This window comes from Tursiops truncatus, chromosome 16, assembly GCF_011762595.2.
Source record: "Tursiops truncatus isolate mTurTru1 chromosome 16, mTurTru1.mat.Y, whole genome shotgun sequence".
NCBI lineage: Eukaryota > Metazoa > Chordata > Mammalia > Artiodactyla > Delphinidae > Tursiops > Tursiops truncatus.
Window position 1 is genome coordinate 29,398,481 of NC_047049.1, and position 17,308 is coordinate 29,415,788.

The 17,308-nt window shown below is 39.2% G+C and overlaps 1 protein-coding gene across 7 annotated transcripts in view; it reads right to left on the reverse strand.

Annotated features, from left to right (window-relative positions):
* Positions 1–16,604, reverse strand: part of R3HCC1L (R3H domain and coiled-coil containing 1 like) — an 87,342-nt gene extending 70,738 nt beyond the window's left edge. For 4 of the 7 annotated variants that reach the window (XR_012326955.1, XM_033841619.1, XM_073794096.1 and 1 more), the window contains exon 1: positions 16,508–16,604. The gene's annotated coding sequence lies outside the window, so the exon portion shown is untranslated. Of the gene's footprint in view, positions 1–15,416; positions 15,838–16,185; positions 16,454–16,507 lie in introns of those variants that run through there. The other 3 variants (XM_073794097.1, XM_033841620.2, XM_019939772.3) reach the window with 3 other exon arrangements.
* Positions 16,605–17,308: the final 704 nt, after the last annotated feature.

Sequence of the window (17,308 nt, forward strand, 5' to 3'; positions counted from 1 at the left end):
CAAGGTTAGTACTGCAGCAATGTTTATAAATTCAAAATACTGGAAACGGCCATAGAGAATGGTTAACATCCTCACAATAGAGTACTATGCAACCCTAAGAGGGAGGAAAAGACAAAGGGAGGGAGGGAGGGAGGGCAAGCTCTACAAATTGATATGGAATGGATACCAAAATATATTTAAGTGAAATGTTAAATTAAAAAAGCAAAGTACAAAAGACTATCCATAGTATGCTGAATTTTGTGTAAAAAGTTAAGAAATAAGAAAATAAACGTGTATCTCCTCATTCCTGGGGGAAAAACACACAAGAAGGATAATTCAGAGAAAGATAAGATTGGTTACCTATAGAGGATGGGTGGAAACAGGGTGAAAAGGAAGAAGAAATGGGTGACAATGCTTTGAGTATATATATACATATATTTTAATACAATTCTGACTTTTGGAACCATATTAATGTTTCACATGCTCAAAAATAAATAAGATCAATTAGGATGGGGAGAAAAACTTAGAATACAATAGAAATGAACTGTATTTCAAATAACTAACATAACCACGTTATAGGAAGAATGTTGGGGAGAGAAAACTAATCCAAGTAACTTCTGAACATGGTTTCTTGCTCAGTGATGTCCAACAGAGAGACAATGGATGCCACATATGAAATTTAATATTTTCTAGTAGCCACATTAAAATAAAAATAGGTAAAATTAATTTTATAAATTTATTTTACCTAACATATCTAAAATATTTCAACATATAACCACCATATTATTTAAATATTAATGAGGTATTTCACATTTCTTATTTCATACTAACTTTACAAACTGTGTATAGTTCACACTCACAACACATCTCAATTCATGTGGTTAGTGGCTACTTTATTGGCCAGTGGAGATTTAGACTATATGCCCATAGGGTACAGGAAAAAACTATAAACAAATATTGAACTCTACTTACTAGGTGTCTTTTAAGTAGTGGTATGAGCTAGCAATTCTTAAACTATTTTCTGGTATTCCAGGATTAGGCCAATAAGTAAAAACATGAATAATGGGGGCAGGTTTCTCACTTTTGGAACAGGGAGTTATAAATACAGAATGAATAAACCCTGTAGTGTTGGAATGGAATCAGAGGTATCAATATAAACTCATTGCTTTCAGTAGACAGATGAAGATGTATATGAGCGTGAGTGGACACACACACATATCACATATTTCTATTTCCTAGATGTCTACTGAAAGGGCCTAAAGGCAATGATACTGACACCCAGCAGCACTGTCAATGGACATCTAGAGTCCAGTACCTGGCTTATAGAGCCATTCTCTACTAAAACAAACCAGAGCTCTTTGAGGAAATAACTTATTGCAGGACTCAGGCTGGAAGAGTGCAAGATAAGCCTAGAACATCTTGTAGTAAAAAGTGAGGAAGTGCTCCAAGAATGACAAGGGCAAGGCAAAAGGAGACAGGAATCAGCCTGAATGGGGCTCCCACTGGCCAAATCAGGAACAGCGTCAAAATAAATAATGAAATAAAGTATTATAAATAAGTGTATTAGACATGATGGAATTAGAAAATCGCCATTTAGGAACCATCATGAAAATGATTCAGGCAGAAATCACCAATGGATACTAAAGTTAGTGAGTAAAAGTTCAAGGAGTAACAGGATATTTATAAAATCTCAAAGTATTTTTGCAAAGATGCCTCAAAATTACAAACAAAATGTCAATGCACTTAATCCCACTGAACTGTATACTTAAAACTGGTTAAAGTGATAGTTTCTGGCCTTACATTTCGGTCTTTAATCCATTTTGAGCTTATTTTTGTGTATGGTGTTAGGGAGTGTTCTAATCTCATACTTTTACAGGTACCTGTCCAGTTTTCCCAGCACCACTTATTGAAGAGGCTGTCTTTTCTCCACTGTATATTCTTGCCTCCTTTATCAAAAATAAGGTGACCATATGTGCGTGGGTTTGTCTCTGGGCTTTCTATCCTGTTCCATTGATCTATATTTCTGTTTTTGTGCCAGTACCAAACTCTTAGAGGAAAACATAGGCAGACACTCTAGGACATAAATCACAGCAAGCTCCTTTTTGACCCACCTCCTAGAGAAAGGGAAATAAAAACAAAAATAAACAAATGGGACCTAATGAAACTTAAAAGCTTTTGCACAGCAAAGGAAACCATAAACAAGACCAAAAGACAACCCTCAGAATGGGAGAAAATATTTGCAAATGAAGCAAATGACAAAGGATTAATCTCCAAAATTTACAAGCAGCTCATGCAGCTCAATATCAAAAAAACAAACAACCCAATCCAAAAATGGGCTGAAGACCTAAATAGACATTTCTCCAAAGAAGATATACAGATTGCCAACAAACACATGAAAGAACGCTCAACATCATTAATCATTATAGAAATGCAAATCAAAACTACAATGAGATATCATCTCACACCGGTCAGAATGGCCATCATCAAAAAATCTAGAAACAATAAATGCTGGAGAGGGTGTGGAGAAAATGGAACACTCTTGTACTGTTGGTGGGAATGTAAATTGATACAGCCACTATGGAGAACAGTATGGAGGTTCCTTAAAAAACTACAAATAGAACTACCATATGACCCAGCAATCCCACTACTGGGCATATACCCAGAGAAAACCATAATTCAAAAAGAGTCATGTACCAAAATGTTCATTGCAGCTCTATTTACAATAGCCAGGAGATGGAAGCAACCTAAGTGTCTATCGACAGATGAATGGATAAAGAAGATGTGGCACATATATACAATGGAATATTACTCAGCCATAAAAAGAAACGAAATTGAGTTATTTGTAGAGAGGTAGATGGACCTAAAGTCAGTCATACATAGTGAAGTAAGTCAGAAAGAGAAAAACAAATACCGTATGCTAACACATATATATGGGATCTAAGAAAAAAAAAAAAAGGTCATGAAGAATCTAGGGGTAAGATGGAAATGGAGACGCAGACCTACTAGAGAATGGACTTGAGGATGTGGGGAGGGGGAAGGGTAAGCTGTGACAAAGTGAGAGAGTGGCATGGACATATATACACTACCAAACGTAGAATAGATGGCTAGTGGGAAGCAGCCGCATAGCACAGGGAGATCAGCTCGGTGCTTTGTGACCACCTAGAGGGGTGGGATAGGGAGGGTGGGAGGGAGGGAGACGTAAGAGGGAAGAGATGTGGGAACGTGTGTATATGTATAACTGATTCACTTTGTTATAAAGCAGAAACTAACACACCATTGTAAAGCAATTATACTCCAATAAAGATGTTAAAAAAATAATAAATTAAAAAAATGTTAAAGTGATAAAATTTTGTTATGTATATTTTACCACCAACAAAAATTATAAAAGGAAAAATAGTGGAAAACCTGGCAGATACTACCTTAATGAAGCGATCCAAGATCACATTACTAATATTTCAACATCCTGTGCCTCCTGACATGATGCCCTGAGAAGCATAACATTACTCCTGTGGTACTCGTGCCGGAAATGAGAAAACAGCAGATATACCCAAATTACAAGCATTTTACAAATTAACTGGCCTGTACTCTTCAAAAATGTCAATCTCATGCAAAAACAAAGACTGAGGAAATGCTCCAGATTAAAGGAAACTAAAGAGACATGACAACTGAATACACTTCATGAGCCAGAATTTCCTTCTGCTATAAAACAGTACATTATTGGGACAATGAGTGAAATGTGAAAAAGTCTGTGGACTTCATAATAATATTAAATCAATGTTAATTTCCTGATTTTGACAACTGTACTGTGCATTCATACAAGAATGTCCTTGTTTTTAGAAAATGCACTCTGAAGTATTTAAGTATACAGGGGAATAGATCTGTACCTTACTCTCAAACAGTTCAAGAAACAAATATTGCAGGTTGGGGGGAAGAGACAGAGAAAGGAAATACAGTAAAGTGGCAACATTTGGGGTATCTGGGTAAATTTTTTGTTCATTCTTGTAATTTTCTGTAGTGTGAAATAATGTCAACATGAATTAAACAGAAGAAAGATGTTAGCACAGTACCTGGCACATAAATCAAATACATAAATCAAAACAAAGAAAGACACGGGATATGGAAAACAGGATATCCAACACAAGAGAGAAGTGAAGGACTATTGGTGAATGGGAATTCCAGGATGCTAACTGTGAACTAGAAGTAGAATGCAACCATTTCAGATTAAAGCTTTGCGACAGAGACAGGCATGTTGAAGGCAGTCATCCCCAGGCTCTCCGCCATAGTACCATCTTTTTAATACAACACAACTACTAGAGGATGTGCTCCACTCAAGCAAGAGGGTAAATGAAGAATGAAGAAGATAAGAGTTCCAACAATATTGGGAATCATATCCAAAACAGAGAAAAGTCTAAGGATGACAACAAAGGAAAATCATCCCAGGAAAAGAGCTGTGCAGCAGGCCCAAAGAGTAGGCTCAGACAGGAGGACAAAGAAAGTCTCCAGAAGAGAAATTTCCAAGAATTTTTTTAAAAAAGAAAGAAAATTTGAAATGACAGATTACTGTTACTGACCTTGTGGAAAACTGCACTTAGAGGCCACTATTTAAGACACTATAAGCAAATAAAATTTGCACAGACATAATGTAAACACAACATTAACTATTTGATTTAACCAAATATTGTAACAGAAACTGCGAGGCCAGGGGAGGAGTAGCAGTGGTGATTGTGGTTTAAGAACAATAAAACTGGGCTTCCCTGGTGGCACAGTGATTAAGAATCCGCCTGCCAAGGCAGGGGACACGGGCTCGAGCCCTGGTCTGGGAAGAACCCACATGTCACGGAGCACCTAAGCCCGTGCGTCACAACTACTGTATCTGCGCTCTAGAGCCCGTGAGCCACAACTACTGAGCCTGCGTGCCACAACTACTGAAGCCCGCATGCCTAGAGCCCGTGCTCCGCAACAAGAGAAGTCACTGCACCGCAACGAAGTGTAACCCCCGCTCGCAGCAACGAAGACCCAATGCAGCCATAAATAAATAAATAAATAAATTTATAAGAACAATAAAACTTTATCATAACAGAAACACAACATATAATGAATAAATTGGTGAATCAAAAGACAGCATTACACACATATTATTTTAAAACACGGAGATTTGTAAATGCCAGAAGGAACAGCTTAAGGAATTGAAAGTGTTTACCTTTAGGGAGAGGACTAGAGAGAGTGGGCAGGAATGACACAGTAACTATTCACTATATTTTGTTACAAACCCTTTTTAAACTATATCTATTTTAAACTATATGTCTGTTGACAAAATATAAATAGCAACATATGAATTTCTTATCTTAAATATATTGTTCATCGTTCAAAAATATATAAATAAAACATTTTCAATTGAAAGGGACAAAAATCCTAGGGAAAACATAGTCCCCTTTTTGTTAGAAGACCTTCATATTTCCAACACTAAAAGAACATAAACATACAAAATATGGAAGCTTTAAAAATAAAAAAAAAAAACTCTAAAGCAAATAATTACCAATTTAGTGGATAGAGAGAATTCAGTCATGGTAATACTAGGAAGATTGTAGGTCCGACCTTACTTACAAATTGATTAATGATCAGGACAGTGCAAATAACACATTTAATTAAATATGCTCATTTATCTATTTTGGGAAGTATTAACAGCAGTGAGAGAGAGTGGTAATATAAAAGGACAGAGACAGATTAAAAACAGTGGCCCAAAACAACCAAATTGGAGAGTGGATAGAAGGCTAGGTAAATTAGAAGCTGAAAACAACTAAAGAAAGATATCAGAGGCTTAATTATCATCAATTTTACTGCATGCTGCTGCCATATGAAGAAATTCTGGCAAACACTAATGTTAAGCGAGACGATATATACATTATATATATAATATATATGTCTATGTCACACGTATATATACATACCCATAATCTTTTTCGTTATAAGAGACTGATAATCCTAATGAAGTAGGGATTCATGAAGGGATTATACCCTAAAAATAAAGTACTGTTGATGCAATTTGATAAGAGTAGTTTCATACTCATAGTTTCGCCAAGTACTGAAACTCTTATCAAGGATTACCAATAATGAATTAAACTATCCTAAAGACAATTAACTCTGTTATCTACCTGATAGTCCTCATCTAGCTACCCTTGGATTATCCTTATTGTTCCTGTTTTTTCTTCCCAGGCACTGACCATTCAAAATAGTTTACATTTCCCAACCTCTCCTGCAGGAAGATGTGGCTATGTGACCAATGGAATATGAGCAAAAGTGGTATATATAACTTTTAGGAAGTATCCTTAAAGGGAGGGAGATATGTTCTTATCTTCCTCCTTTCTGTTGGTTCGAACGTGGATGAAAAGGCTGGAACTCCAATAGCCATCTTAGACCATCAAGTGAATCCATGCACAGTGGAGCAACAACATGACACCATGATAAACCACAACAGTCCTAGACTACTTCTGGAATTCATGACATCGAGAGAAATGAAATCTATCATGCTTAAGTCTCTGTTATTTGGTTGCAAACAAATCTAATCCTAATTAATATAACTTCTATACTAATGTACACTCCTTGTTTTCTTTTGTTCTCTAAACAATCTTCCACTGCCCTTCTGCCGGCTCATTTTCTGCCTCCCACTCCGTTACTATGAATATTCCCCAATATTCCATCCTTGGTCTTTTCTGCTCTCCTCCCACTAAGTTCTAGGTCAAACATTCTATAAAACTTCATCACTATATGTCTGATCATTTATTTGAGGTCTACTTTTATCTCCAGCTGTCTATCATTCCATTTGTACAAGACATAATTAAACAGGAACACAAGTGATTTTTAAAACAAAAAAGATAAATAGCCAAAGTGGTGGTGGTAGCAGTAGTGGTAGTTGTTGTGATGGTAATAAACAGCTAATATTTACTGAGCTTTTAATATTTGCCAGGCATTGTTCTAAGAGCCAACCCTCACAATAATCCTATGAAGTAGGGCATATTATCACCATCCTCATCATAAAAATGAGGAAACTTGAGACCCAGACAAGTTAAGTAACTTACTCAATACACAGAACTAATGTACTAAAGAGATCATTCAAATCTAGGCTTCCAGAACCCACCCTCTTAACCAGCATGCACTACCACCTTTTCTAAGGATGCTGTCACAGCTTTTTAAGGTTGTCCTCAGCAACGATGATAGTTATTTAAATATTCACCATGGTAATAAATTTCATGTCTCTGCAGATTAACTTTTAGGAACCGTCAAATATCACTTAGAAATAAAAATGGTAGATAAGATGAGTGATCAAGCAAGATAATACTCTTGGGCACAAAAGATATGACCATAAAGTAATGAGACTGGTTTTCTTATATGGTTCTATTGGTTCTGAAAGCAGTTCCAAAAGACAAATTCCAAAGAATATTTATTTGCTAAAATAAATGCATGGTCTTAAAAATGGATTACTTTCAAAGGGACAGCATTCATTTATATTATTAAGTTCTTTATTTTTAAAGCACCAGATTTTTTCAACTGCCACTCAAATTATCCAATACCTAAAACTTGTATTAGCAGTTGAACTCATTATCTTTCTCCCTAGACCTATCTGAGATCCTTTCTCAGATAATGTCATTATCAAGACACCACAATAGGGACTTCCCTGGTGGTCCAGCGGTTGGGACTTCACCTTCCAATGCAGGGGGGGTGCACATTCAATCCCTGGTCAGGGAGCTAGGATCCCGCATGCCTCGAGGCCAAGAAACCAAACATTAAAAACCAGAAGCGAATTCAATAAAGACTTTAAAAATGGTCCACATCAAAACAGATCTTAAAAAAAAAGACACCTGGGGCTTCCCTGGTGGCGCAGTGGTTGAGAGTCCGCCTGCCGATGCAGGGGAAACGGGTTCGTGCCCCGGTCTGGGAGGATCCCACATGCCGCAGAGCGGCTAGGCCCATGAGCCATGGCCGCTGAGCCTGCGCGTCCGGAGCCTGTGCTCCGCAACGGGAGAGGCCACAACAGTGAGAGGCCCGCATAACGCAAAAAAAAAAAAAAAAAAAAAAAAAAAGACTTCATGTCCATAACATCTTTATCTACTGGTAATTTTGGGGCTTCCCTGGTGGTGCGGTGGTAGGGAGTCCGCCTGCCAATGCAGGGTACACAGGTTCGTGCCCCGGTCCGGGAGGATCCCACATGCTGCAGAGCGGCTGGGCCCATGACCCATGGCCGCTGAGACTGCGCGTCCGGAGCCTGTGCTCTGCAACAGGAGAGGCCACAACCGTGAGAGGCCCGCATAACGCAAAAAAAAAAAAAAAAAAAGACACCACGATACACTTGATTTGTCAGGCTCAAAACTTTGAGGTATTCCGACTCTTTCAGCTTTTCTAACCCCATTCTTACTGCTCTTCCTTCACAAGAGCTATCATGTTTTCTATTTCCATATTATTCCATGATTGTCCTATTGAGATACCCTACAGCCACTCCCTGCTTGACGTTATCCCACAAAGCTACCAGGACAACCTTTCTCAAATACTGTTTTCATCATATGACTTTCAACAAAAATACCATCATCTATAGGATCAAATCTAAGTTCTTCAGCCTAGCCTTCAAAGCTTCCCATTAATTCTTCATTACCCCCACAGACATGTAAGCCTGACAAATCACATCTCTTTACTACTCATCATCATCAGTAAAATCAAACCTTCCATTTGTGCAATATTTTTAAAATACCCTTTTTGTCTCATTCAGTTCACATATATTGTACTTTTTGGCTTCTAACGTCTCATCACCCTATGTGGAATTTTCTTCTGTCCTCTCAAGTCAATTTGTCATTCTATCACTTCCTTCAAGATCCTCCTCTTGCTTGAAGCCCTAATAACCTCAAATAGATACTGCTATATTTTGCATTCCTCAACATACAGTTCATCTAGTAGAATGGGAAGAATTGCAAAGATTGACCGGACTATGTAACAAAATTGAGAGCCCAGAAATAAACCCACACTTATACGGTCAATTACTCTATGACACTGGAGGCAAGAATACACAGTGGGGAAAATATAGTCTCTTTAATAAACGATGTTGGGAAAACTGGACACCAACATGCAAAAGAATATAACTTGACCTCTTTCTTACACCAAATACAAAAATAAACTCAAAATGGATTAAAGTCTTAAATGTAAGACCTGAACCATAAAACTGCTAGAAGAAAACACAGGCAGCATGCTCTCTGCCATCAGTCTTAGCAATATTTTTTTGGATCTGTTTCCTTGCGCAAGGACAACAAAACCAAAAATAAACAAATGGGACTACATCAAACTCAAAAGCTTTTGCAAAGCTTTTGCAAAGCATCAGCAAAATGAAAAGACAACCTACTGAATGGGAGAAGATATTTGCAAATGATATGTTCGATAAGGAGTTAATATCTAAAATATATGAAAAACTCGTACAACTCAATGTCAAAAATTTCACAGCCACCATGCTGTGAAGAAGCCGAATTAAGTCTATGTGGAGAGACCATATGTAGGTGTTCCAGGGGACAGTCAACTTCAATCATGAGGCTCATGAGTGGAGAAGGCTCCAGATTCTAGTTTCCAGCCACAAAATTACCACCAGCTTTCAAGCCTTTCTAGCTAAGGTTCAAGCCATCTCCACACTGCCCTGTCTGAATTCTGGCAGAATCCATAGCATAATAAAAGGCTGTTTTATTGATACATCACTAAATTTCAGAGTAGCTTGCTACATAACGAAAGCTGACCGGAAAAAGCACCCCTTTCCTAGTTCAGTAACTTCATATTAAACACACACACACACACACACACACACACACACACAGCCTAAAATCAAGCTTTTCTCAACATTAAGGAAGATCCAGTCTGCCGATGAGAAATTGGACAGAACTATTTAAATAGGAAAGTTTCTAATTAGAGAACTTAACAATTCATCTCAAATATATTGAGTACTTACTATATGTAAGACACTTGGTTAGTCTAAAACACAAATATGAATAACAGATAGCCTAGTTATTAATCTAACCTAGGGAGGTAGGAAATAAAAATAGGTATACAAATACTATAGTTTATGGAAGTACCTAAGTGCCAAAATAGGAATATAAAGTTAACTCCACCACAAACAGTTAATTTAAAAATGATTTGGGGGACTTCCCTGGTGGCACAGTGGTTAAGAATCCACCTGCCAATGCAGGGAACACGGGTTCGAGCCCTGGTCCGGGAAGATCCCACATGCCACGGAGCAACTAAGCCTGTGTGCCACAACTACTGAGCCCGCGTGCCACAACTACTGAAGCCCATGCGCCTAGAGCCTGTGCTCTGCAATGAGAAGCCACCACAATGAGAAGCCCGCAATGAAGAGTAGCCCCTGCTCGCCACAACTAGAGAAAGCCCACATGCAGCAATGAAGACCCAACGAAGCCAAAAATTAATTAATTAATTAATTAATTTTTAAAAAATGATTTTGGACTTATAAACAGCTTTTTGGTTCTGTTAGGAAAGAAAAAGAGCTTTAATAAATACCTAAAAAAAAAAAGACTGTAAGTAAACATGAAAAATGCAGGCCTCATTGTGTGTTGCTTAGATTGCGAGATTATGAGTTTTGTTGTTCTTTAAATTTTTCTGTATCTCCCAAGTTTTCTACAGTAAGCATATATTAGATATTTTTAAGAAGAAATATTTCTAAAAAAGAAAATAACCATTTTATTTCATTTTTTAAAATGTGTTTAAACTATACTATGAAGGGGTCAAGTAAGTAGTCAACAAGCCTGTAACAAAAGTTGGCTTGGTGTTCATATGTTTAATATGCAAAATAAAGTTAGTGTTTAAGGGAAAATTTTAGTGTAATAAAAACTGCATAAACATGTTTCTTGATTTACTATTAATATCTGCATTTCTTCCCTTTCCTGGCTAATTACAAATGTCTACAAGATCTCCCCAAATAACAGACAAAAACTAACTCAATAAGCTCCCATCTCTTGGTCATGCCCTCCTGGTTGTTCCCCCTCACAGTCTCTCTTTCTCCAGCTCCCTCCCTGCATCCACCTGTCATTTCTAAGTCAGCCCTTCTCTCTACATCTCTGATTACCCTTCTTTCTAACTCTAAATGCCTCAGTCTGACTGTCCCTCTGTGTTTCCAATGTCCCCTCTCTATCTCTGACTGACCCTAACTCTCTGCCTTTGGTGTGTGTGTATTCCTCTTTCTATCTCTCCCTAAGTGACCCACCCCAGTGTGTGTGTTTTCCCCTCTCAGACTCTGCCTTTCTATAAGTCTCTCCCCTATAGTTACCCAATTTCCAAGAAATTCTTGTTAACGTTTCCCTCTAATCTTTATAAATAAGCAGGCTTGATATTATTAACTCTATTTTACAGATGATAAAGAAAAACAAACAGGATTATTGGTATAAATTTGAGAGATGAAGATTTAAATCCAAGTGCTTCCCTTCTTTCTTTAATACTCTTCTGGTATTCCATGGCAAAGAACTTGAAACAGCCCAGATGCAAGCCAGTATTAACACTACACATATTTTTTCCTTAGAGGCAAACCTGATATTAAGGAGCACCACACACCATTTGCCCATATTTTTGCCACTGCACCAGGTTAAACAGTCATGAACTGTCAGCCACTTGCCCATTCCAGAAATCCATTATCATATGCACAGGTTAATCCGTGTTATTTGGGAACCTCAGAATACTAGACACCAGAATCTGCTGTTTCCAACAGTGCTTCTCTGCTTGTCTGTTTTTATCCCTAGTCCAAAACCAGCCATGTTTGACTTAAAAAAAAAAAAAGAGATACAAGAGGGACAATAGATAGTAATGAAACTGAAGAGCAAATTGGAAGAATGAAAAACTAGACAGAAGGCTAGCATGAGATCGTGAAAAATACACACCACAAACTGGGAGAAACTGGTCCATGTTTTTACTGAGAGGAGAAAATCCTCTTCAAATGCAGGCTTACCTCTGCAAAGCAATACCCTATAACTTCTCTCCTATCTAAACCTCTGACAACTGGAATTTCTCTGTAATTCAATAAGCTCTTAGGAGTTACCAGGGCTTCATCCATCCTACTGGGCTCATTAACAGAAAACTCTAAATGTTTTTCCCCACTAGGTAAGAGCACATTTTCGGTGGGTGGCACAGTAGAAGTAGGGTTCTCTTTCAAGACATGAACAGCCTAGTTCCATTTCTTCTCACTTCTCCTGTGGGTGGGAAGCCTGCAACCAGTACACTTCAACAACTAAAAGAAACGTCTAAATTATAGTTCAGGTTAGTGATTGTCAAAGATCATCCTACAGGTCACCAGTTTTATACATAGTGTGACGGCTACTCTTGTATTATAGGTTTATAATTAAAAATATATACTTTTACTTCTGCCACTAGTTCATTTACTTCTACGATATCTAATGAGTGCACAGGTGCCAAATCAACAATATACCAGTCTTATCATTCATTCTGGTGAGATATTTTGTGAACACTGAGCTTATGGAGCTAATGAGGACAGGGTCACAGATTCAAAAATATTAGCCAATTAATTTTGCTGTTTTTCAGGGTTCAATGGTCACAGTCAACAAACTTAACCTTGACTAACAAAAAAATACAGTGATCATGTGAAGCATTTTGGGAATGAATATATATGTATCACCAAAATTCATGAGTATAAGAAAAAATATAATAATAAAATTAAATATAGTAATAATAATAATACGATCTTTCACTAAGCCTGAAAATGGGTCTACCTTCCAAAAACTCAAGTAAAAACCAATCAAGAACAAAAATGTTTAAAACATAAAGGAAAAAATAACACATTATTGCACACAAAGTAGATTTTAATGGAAATGACTCTCTACTGTCATAGTTTATACACAAGTCTGTAGTAAAAAAAATAGTTATCTTGCTGATTCTTAACTATATGTCAGGATGAAACTGGCAAAGCAGAGCCAGGGAAAACCACATCAAGAAAGACAGTAAAGGAAACATTTGCATCTGCAGACATCTTGTAGTCAACACAGCATCTGAAGGAATGAAAAGTAAACATTTCAATTCTTAACTCTAAGACTTTGCTTTGACCAACACATCAGTTTTCTCTATTAGGCATTCCTCCTTGGTTTCTCTGAACTCTCACTCCTTACAGATACACACACACACCAGTGCCACCATCAGCACCTGTCACTAAGTGTTTCCACTTTCAAAAATGACGGTCACCAAATCTTCTGGACACTACCCACTAGAATGAACTTTTACAGTCAAATACTCTGGCTTTAAAAAAAAGAAAGGTGGGGAGGATGGGGAACCAACAAAAAATGCTCTGTAAAACTCTGTCCTACATAAATCACAGAAAGATCTTTTTTGATCCACCTCCTAGAGTAATGGAAATAAAAACAAAAATAAACAAATGGGACCTAATGAAACTTAGGCACAGCAAAGGAAACCATAAACAAGACAAAGACAACCCTCAGAATGGGAGAAGATATTTGCAAATGAAACAACTGACAAAGGATTAATCTCCAAAATATACAAGCAGCTCATGCAGCTCAATGTCAAAAAAACAAACAACCCAATCCAAAAATGGGCAGAAGACCTAAATAGACATTTCTCCAAAGACACACAGGCTGCCAACAAACACATGAAAAGATGCTCAACATCATTAATCATTAGAGAAATGCAAATCAAAACCACAATGAGGTATCACCTCACACCAGTCAGAATGGCCAGCATCAAAAAATCTACCAACAATAAATGCTGGAGAGGGTGTGGAGAAAAGGGAACCCTCCTGCACTGTTGGTGGGAATGTAAATTGATACAGCCACTATGGAGTATGGAGGTTCCTTAAACAACTAAAAATAGAACTACCGTATGACCCAGCAATCCCACTACTGGGCATATACCCTGAGAAAACCATAATTCAAAAAGAGTCATGTACCAAAATGTTCACTGCAGCTCTATTTACAATAGCCAGGACATGGAAGCCACCTAAGTGCCCATCGACAGATGAATGGATAAAGAAGATGTGGCACATATATACAATGGAATATTACTCAGCCATAAAAAGAAACAAAACTGAGTTATTTGTAGTGAGGTGGATGGACCTAGAGTCTGTCATACAAAGTGAATAAGAAAGAGAAAAACAAATACCGTATGCTAACGCATATATATGGAATCTAAAAAAATGGTACTGATGAACCTAGGGGCAGGGCAGGAATAAAGACGCAGATGTAGAGAACGAACTTGAGGACAAAGGGGGGTGGGAGCTAAGACGAAGTGAGAGAGTGACATGGACATACATACACTACCAAATGTAAAACAGATAGCTAGTGGGAAGCAGCCACATAGCACAGGGAGATCAGCTCGATGCTTTATGACCACCTAGAGGGGTGGGATAGGGAGGGTGGGAGGGAGGTTCAAGAGGGAGGGGATGTATGTATATGTATAGCTGATTCACTTTGTTGTACAGCAGAAACACAACACTGTAAAGCAATTATACTCCAATAAAGATGTAAAAAAAAAAAAAAACAACTCTGTCCTAGTAAATAGTCAATATCTAAGTCATAAACACAGATAATTGTTCTGCTACAAGCTCCAATGTACAGACAGAAAACTGCATTCTTATTATGGGTTATAAATGAAGCAGCAGTCCAACAGCACACCCCAACAACAAGAGCATTTTGGAAACCTCTAAAAGTAAAAAATAGCCTAATATAATCTTTAGATAAAATGCAATTGCTTAAAAAAAATTTAAAAACAACAACCCTGCAATCTGAGCACTTCTATTTACAGCTTTTTTTTTTAAAGTTTATCAGTTAAGGATAACTATCCTCATTTTACAAACAACAACAAAAAAGAAATGGAATCTCAAGAAAATACTTTACCTAAAATTATCATCGTCATTTTTTACCATCATCATAGTCATCAATTACAACAGCAACAAAATAATGAGCACATACTCACTCCAACACTACTTTATATTCACATCTCGTTTAATCCTTATAGACAGACACCTTGTGAGGTAAATGCTATCATCTCCATTTTAGAAATTAGTAAGACAGGCTTAGAGAGGAGAAATAATTTGCCAAAAGTCATAAACTAGAAGTCACAGCACTGGGATTTGAACTCAAATTTGTTCAACTTTGTATATTCAACTAAGTCACTGTACTGCCATCCTCTTTGTTTTTAGAACCACATTCAGGTATTCTTCAACCAATGATTGCAGAATAAATACAAGATTACCTCATTACGATACCTCCAAACCCACAAAAAGTTGTTTGTAAAATCCTCTCTCTTTACAAGGGGAAAAATACCACAAAAAGCCACCTGCTTGGAGTCTCAGAGCTGAACAGCCAGAATAAAAACTAGACTGGAATATTGGCTGTTTAGATTCTGAATTCTAACTGTTAGGTAACACAGACTCCGAACACACATACCTAGGGAGGTGAAAATAACCCCAATAGTTCTTGTTTCAGCTGGTATACACAGGATAGTGGTACCGTATTAGAATCAGAGCTAGGTTTAGCACAAGCAGTATCTGAAAACGGGGAAGAGACAGCAGACCATCTAGAGACAGGCATCAGCTTAGCGCAAGTGAGGAACATTAAGCGCTCTCTGGGATACTCGTACCTGTGTAGCACTGAGGAAAGGACGGCTATAACAAAGCAAGAGGGGAGCGAGCGAAAGAGAGAGAGTGTGTGTGTGTGTAGACAGAAAGATAGTGAGCTTGCTGTATCTGAAACGTGCTTTCTCGCACATGTCACTTCTGCTGAACCCCATAACACCGGAAGGCAGGCAGGCCAAAGACGATTACCCCCATTTTTCGGACTGGGAAAACGAGGCTGCGGTAAATGTGCTACAAAGGACCACAGATCCAGCAAGTGACATACCCGAAACGCCTCCCAGCACATCAGATTCCAAATCCCGTGCTTCTTCCCTAGTCAACCCTGAGAGGAGGCTTTACTGATAAAGAAAACTTTAAAAATCGGACCTGGAGTTTTCCGAGGGCGGCCCAAGAAAACCAGGAAGTACACCCTCGCTACTAGACTGCTCACTCCCAGCCGACAGCCCGGGGCTCCCTGGCAGTGCAGCACACTCGCTCCAGAGAAATCGCCGGCAGCCCCGGGGTCGTCTCGGGCTGCCCCCGCCGTCCACAGCCCCGTACCCCTGGGGAGAGAAAGGGGTCGCCACGTCCCCGCTCAGTACCTGTTGAAACCAGGAAAGGAACGGCCCCTCCGCAGACAGTAACTGGGGAGAGGGCCCCAAGCGAGCACGCAGCCCTGGGAAGTAAAAAGGGCCTTGAGAGGGTCCCCAGCAACCCAGGGCCCGCTGGGGTCGAAGGACGGGAGCTTCCCAGTAACCTCCGCCCCAGGAGGGGGCCGGCCCCACGCCTCACTTGAGAAAAACACCGATAACAAACAAAGGGGAAAGAAAGCTTGTGCCAAGTGTGGAGAGAGAAGTGGAAGCAACGAGCCCCAGCCTGGGGTGCGGCGAGAGGGAGGGACAAGGACGCGGAGAGGATCTTTACCGGCGGCACAGTCGCTCCCCGCATCCGCCGCCTCCTCAAAGTTCCAGCTCTTCCGCTCGCGCCGTCGGGGCGCGCGCCAGGCCTCGGCTCCGCCCCACCCCAGCGCCGCGGGGCCTTCTGGGGGCTGTAGTTTCCGCGAGGCCGGCCTCCGCGGGCCGCCTCCCGGTCACGTGGGAGGAGGAGGCAGTCAAAATGGCGCGAGAGGGCAGATGTTTGCGATCCTGTCTGCTCAACCCTTCCCCTACGTCTTAGCTGTAAACGGGCTCAAATCTCCTCACATACAGCTCGATCATACCATCCCTCCTCTTTCCACAGATAAGTTTCTTGAAAAAATTAGTCTAAACTCGCTGTCTCCGGTTCCTTCGTCCTCTATCCGGCAGCTTCTGCCCCCACAGAAAGTGGTCTTGTTGCCATCACTCATGTCATCTAACTTAAGATTTAGGCACCATTTGACGCTGTTGGACATTATCACTTATTTTCTGACACTATTCAGGTTTTCCTTCTTCCTCTCCGGTCATTCTTCTCAGTCTCCTTCAACAATTCTTTTTCTAACCTGCTTCTTAAATATTAGTGTTCACAAGAATTCTTGGAGAACACTAATATTTAAGTGTCCCTTCATGTCCCACAGGCATCTCAAATGTAGCAATTTCAAAGAGACTCTTCCCTCCTCCCTATTCACTAATATTCACTCCAACCTTCAACCTAGATTCCTCCCTCTGTCTCACTCCTTCATCCACTTATGTCCAAATGGGCACCAAATTGTGTAGATTCTATGTCCTGAGTATCTCTTGAATCTGCTCC